Source organism: Syzygium oleosum, unplaced genomic scaffold, assembly GCF_021117445.2.
Source record: "Syzygium oleosum isolate NSW1041296 unplaced genomic scaffold, Sole_v2.1 Sole_v2.33, whole genome shotgun sequence".
Classification (NCBI taxonomy): Eukaryota; Viridiplantae; Streptophyta; class Magnoliopsida; order Myrtales; family Myrtaceae; genus Syzygium; species Syzygium oleosum.
Window position 1 is genome coordinate 1,153,443 of NW_026607517.1, and position 6,409 is coordinate 1,159,851.

Consider the following 6,409-nt stretch of genomic DNA (forward strand, 5'->3'; position numbering starts at 1 on the left):
CGTCCAGCTAATTATTTTGTGCTAACTACCGAAGCAAAAAGCCGATATACTAGCCATAAATCTGGTTAGTATCTGCTGGTTTAAAAAAATTATCAGCACCCTAAAACTTAGGAAACAAATTCCTAAAAGCTAACAAACAAAATCCTGAAAATCTGGAAACAAAATAATCGAACTTCTACGCTAACTAAAATATCCGGATCTCGGTTTTCAACACTCCCTCAAGCCGGGTTATGAATGTCTATCATACCCACTTTGCACCTAGAGTCTCGAAACTATTCTCGGATAAAACCTTGGTCGATATATCCGCTGTTTGATGATTGGTTGGAACATACAAGAGCTTCAATATTCCTTCATCAAGTTTTTCTTTGATGAAATGTCGATCGATCTCCACATGTTTTGTTCTATCATGATGAACCGGTTCTTGGCAATCTCAATAGCAGCTTTGTTGTCACATAATAATAACATAGGATTGGTATTAGTGAATCCTAGTTCATTTAAGACTCTTCTCACCACATGCCTTCACATATTCCTTGACACATTGCTCTAAACTCCGCTTCCGCTGCTCCTAGCAACAACGGGTTGCTTCTTGCTTCTCCAAGTAACCATGTTGCCCCATACAAAGGTACAATACCTCGTTGTTGACCTTCGGTCCGTGAGAGATCCGCCAATCTCGCATCCGTGAAAATCTCCACGTTTCTCTCCTCTCGTTTTCTTAAAGTAAAGCCCTCTTCCAGGACTTCTCTTCGAATCGTAAGATTCGAAAACCGCTGCAGTGCTTCTCTGTTGGTTGGTTCATGTATCTACTAACCATACTTACGCGAAACCAATGTCGGCCGAGTATGTGAGAGATAGATTAGTTTGCCAACTAATCTTTGATATCTCCTTTGTCCGTTAATGGTCCTTCTTCTTCCATCTCGGTTTTATAGGTAGAATCCATGGGGTTGTCGGCTGGTTTGCACCCAAGCATACCGGTTTCCTTCAAGAGATCAAGAGTATACTTGCGTTGGGAAATTGCAATCCCTTTCCGTGACCGAGCTACCTCCATACCTAGGAAGTACTTGAGTTGACCTAGGTCTTTAACTTCGAATTCTTGTGCCAAGATATTCTTCGGTTTTCCAATCTCCTCCGATTGTCACCAGTTAGGATTATATCATCGACGTATACGATCATTATTGCTCTTCTACCTTCATCGACTTCTTGACAAACATTGTATGATCCGTTTGACATTGAGTGAAGTTCGGCTTCTCAACGACCCTTGTTAACCTCTCGAACCAAGCACGAGGTGATTGCTTTAGGCCGTATAGGGATTTCTTGAGTTTGCACACCTTGTTGAAGCTCTCTTTAGTGTCAATTCCAGGTGGGACCTCCATAAAGACTTCTTCCTCCAATTCCCCATTTAAGAAGGCATTCTTTATGTCTAATTGTTGTAGGGCCGGTCAAGTTAGGCGCAGAAAGAGAGCAACACTCGGATGGAGTTTAGTTTGGCCACCGGAGCGAAGGTTTCTTCGTAGTCTATTCCATATGATTGTGTGAATCCCTTAGCGACTAGCCTTGCCTTGAAACGATCAACACTACCATCGGCGTTGTGCTTAGCTGTAAAGACCCACTTACATCCCACCAATTTCTTCCCAGCTGCAATTCTGTATATTCCCAAGTTTTATTCTTCTCAAGTGCATGAATTTCCTCAAGAACCGCTCTTTTCCACTCAGATTGAGCAAGTGCCTCATGGATATTCTTGGGAATTTGAATGTCGCTCAACGTTGAAACAAATGCCTTGTATTTCGGAGACAACTTTTCGTAAGACACAAAGTTGTTAATGGGATGTTGAGTGACCGTCTCTTCCCTTCCTAAGAGCAATAGGCTGATTAAGATCATCAAGTACAGCAGAATTTTCTGAGTTTGCGAAGCATTACCTTCATCGACGGTGGGTCTTGAACTCGGATCTGTCTCTTGAGCCGGCCTTGATGTAGTACGGTCCTCCAACTCCTTTTGAGTCTTCCGCCTAGAGTAGACAATTACCTCTTTATTTTTGTCTTGTGTAGCATCTTGAATGGGTAGACACGAAAGACTTTCCGATGTTGGATGACTCTCGGATGTTGGAATGGGTAGATACGGAAGACAAGGAGAATTTGTTTGTTGTGACCCGAATGACTGAGAAATGTCCCAAAAAATAATATTCCTCACAACTCCCCCCTGAATGATATTTTTGGAGTGAAAGGGCTGGTGCTCAAAGAAGGTAACATCCATGGTGGTATAAAAACGCTTTGTTTGTGGGCAATAACACTTATATCCACTTTGATTTGGAGCGTATCCTAGAAACACACATTTGAGGGACTTAGGATCTAGCTTGCTGCGATGTTGCTGATTTATATGAACAAATGTTGTGCAGCCGAATACTTTGAGTGGGATATGTGAGGCAAAACGAATATGTGGGTAGGTATGAAGTAGCCTTTGAAATGGTGTTCGGAAATCTAGAACACGGGAAGGCATACGATTGATGAGATATGTGGCTGTTAACACTGCTTCTCCCCAAAATGTTTAGGAACATGAGTGGCTATCATAAGAGAACGGGCGACTTCCAAAAGATGCCTATTTTTTCTCTCCGCCACTCCATTTTGTTGTGGAGTTTCTACACAAGAGCTAATATGTATGATACCTTGGCTATTTAGATATGACCCGAGCTGTGAGTGAAAGTATTCTCTCCCATTATCCGTTTTGAAAACTTGGATTTTTGTGCTGAATTGGGTTTGGATCATTTGGTTGAAGGTTTGAAAAATTCGGCCAATATCTGATTTTTCTTTCATTAGAAAAAGCCAAGTGAGTCTTGTGTGATCATCAATGAAGGTAACAAACCACCTAGAACCAGTAATATTATTGACACGAGAAGGTCCCCAAATATCACTATGAATCATGTGAAATGGATGAGAAGACTTATAAGGCTGCAAAGGGTATCAACTGCAGTATGTTTGGATAATTGACACACCTCACATTGAAATTTTATTGAATCTTTATTGAACAAAGAAGGTAGCAACCTTTTAAGTACGAGAAATTGGATGATGACCTAACCTAGTGCCACAATCTTACTTCACTCTCTTCCTTCGCACGAGATGCTACACATGACATCTTCTTGTTTTTCCATTCGAGGCATTAACTCGCAGAAGGTAGAGGCCGCATCCATCTCAAGATCGCCAATCGTCATCCCCGAGTTCAAAACCCGAAATTCACATGAGTGTGGGAAAAATTTAGTAGTGCAGCCTAAATCTTTGGTTAACTTGCTGATGGAGAGAAGATTATAGCTGAGTTTGGGAATAAATAAATCGAATTAAGTTGTTATATCTTTTGAAATAACCACCGATCCAACACCAGCCACCTTTGAGCAAGAACCATCAAAGCAATTCGAACGCTAGTGCCGTTTTGACATGGATTGTACTCGTTGAACACCGGTGATATCTCCGGTCATGTGGTCGGATGCTCCAAGTCTACAACCCAAGAGGTGATTTTCTCTGTTTAGCACTAAAGGCATTTAGAGAATTACCTCGTTGAGCTATTGTTCTTTATCTTAACCCTTCGAACGGGTTGCCTTCCGAACCGATTCCTATAGCGAGCTTTTTCAGCATCTCCAGTTGCTCTTTGTTGAAGGGACTCGAATCTACCGAGCGTTTGTTTCGGTTTGGACTATGTTGCTTACGCTCTCCCGGTCTTGAGTAGGACGTGGGCGTGGCTTCCAATCATCGGCCGACCATGAAGTTTCCAGCATGTGTCTTTTGTGTGACCTGTCCGTTTGCAATGATCACACCACTGACGACCACCCTTTCGCTGGTTGTTGTTGTTTGACCGAGGCCTCAATCGTAGGATAGGATGGTTGAGATCCTCGGGCTATTAAAGCAGAATTTTCTGGATTGGTCTGGTTTTTGAACAACCAAGCATCACCTTTCGCCGAGTCTCTTCTCTCCCGACCTCGCAAAACTTCTCGTACATTAGGTAGGGGCTTTATGCTCGAACCCGTCCACGTACCTCGTCAAGCTCTTGATTCAAGCCTAACAGAAATTTATAGATGCGTTCTCAATCTTGAATCGTGTACCGCTTTGCTTATCTTCAGGACAACTCCACATCATATCTTCCGGCATGTCAAGTTGCTGCCAATGACGCATAAGTTGGTTAAAATAATCAGTGATTTGAAGATTCCCCTTGCCTTAGATCATGAAGAATGCCCTTGATCTCGAAGATGGCTGAGGTGTTATCTTTGTTGGAATAAGTTTCATGAACAGCATCCCAAATCTCCTTCGCTGTTTGGTAATACATGAAATTCTCCTGTTTCATTCGTCATTGAATTCGGCGTGCCAGGACATCACCATGTTATTTTCCACCTTCCATGTTCGATAGTTTGGGCTTGTCGCCTCGGTTGTACGGCAACTCCAGTTAGGTAATCTTCTTTACCGTTTCCGCAAACGAAAATCATGACAGAATGGGACCATTGATTGAAGTTGTGACCGGTAAGTTTATGACCGGTGATGAGAAGAGTTCCCCTTCGGATACATTGATAGGTTGGGTAATCAAAGGAGAGTTTCGAGCTTTAGGGTCCGAGGTTTCACTCTCAACCTCGCTTGCCATGGTGGCTCTAGGGTATTTTGTCATGGTGGAAACGCTCGAGATGTGGTAGAAAAGAATGGTCCGGATCGAGCTCGATACCATGTAGAAGTTTAGGAGAAATTGTTCTAACTTTTATTCTCCGAAAGGGCTACGAAATTACATGAGGCCTCGGCCTTTTATAGCTGCTCGTCCAGCTAATTATTTTGTGCTAACTCGAAGCAAAAAGCCGATATACTAGCCATAAATCTGGTTAGTATCTCGCTAGTTTAAAAAAATTATCAGCACCCTAAAACTTAGGAAACAAATTCCTAAAAGCTAACAAACAAAATCCTGAAAATCTGGAAACAAAATAATCGAACTTCTACTCGCTAACTAAAATATCCGGATCTGGTTTTCAACAATATGGGATCTCTATTTTTAGTTGGAACAAGCTTTTGGCTTGATTTTATGATTTTTCTTGGAGTTCCTTTACTCGTTGACTTCTGTTGAAGAATTAGAAGAAAATCTCGAAGATCTTGAGGAAAATCTGTCAAAGAATTAGATGAAAATCTTAGAGATCTCGGAGAAAATCTCGAGATACGAATATTTTGTTTCCATTTATTTTATTTCTTTTTAAGGATTAGGAAGTCAATCGCTAGAATTAAGAAGTAGGAAATCTGTTTTTATTTCTTGCTATTTTCTAGTTACTGTAGGCCCTATTTAAATGTTATGTAAGTATGATAAGAAATAAGAAATGGAAGAAACCATTTTTCTTCTTTGAAAAACCGCAACTTCATAAAATCAGAAATTGTAAACTTTTTGGGAAGGGCAGGGATCAGTTCTTTGGCATGCGGGGTTGCATCTCTGCTATCAATCTATTGTAGTCTGAAGTTTAAATGCCACTTTTCGCATCTTCTATTTATTGCTTAATCAAAGAGTATTCTAAAAATATGAGAATATTACAGGTTAACTCTTTTGAAATGATCCTATTTTCAGGTGGTGAAGCTCCCTTTTAGAGCTTGGTCCAAAATAAAAAAGCTCCCTTTTGGAGGATAAAAATAAAAAATATAGTGTCCAACAGTTAGTTTTTAGACCAATTGACAATGAGTACACATCTATATGCGCAATGCACTTCCATTCACCTTTGCATTTTTTGAAGCCAGCTTCTGTGATAGTGAAAGTTATTCTTTCTAGGCTTATTTTTGGTGGATGGAAATACACTTGTAGGGAAAAGTTCCAAAAAGAATAACAGAATCAATTGATTGCGAATTCCTGATAGACTAATGCGTCGTGCATGCTTTTTTCGATACTCATTACTTTGACAGAAAAAATAAAGCTACTGAAAGAATCTAATCATTCTTACATTCCCCCCAAAGTTAGGGAGAAGGTCCCGTTTATGAAGGAGGTCATAAGGACCACTTTACCCTTTTTACTACTTCTAACACTCCCCCTCAAGCTGGAGCATAGATGTTAATCATGCCCAGCTTGTTACAAATATATTCTATCCTTCCATTACCCGAAGGTTTAGTAAAAATATCTGCAAGTTGTTCACCGGTTCGAATATGATTGGGAATGATCATTCCACTCTGCAACTTTTCCCGAATAAAGTGACAATCAACCTCAATGTGTTTTGTTCTCTCATGAAACACAGGGTTGGAAGCTATATGTACTGCAGCTTTATTGTCACACCATAGAGTCATGGGTACCGAAGCTTTGAAGCCTATCTCGTCAATAACTCGTTGAATCCACACTAATTCACATGTTACTTGTGCCATAGCTCTATATTCTGACTCGGCACTCGAGCGTGCAACAACATTTTGTTTCTTACTCTTCCATGATA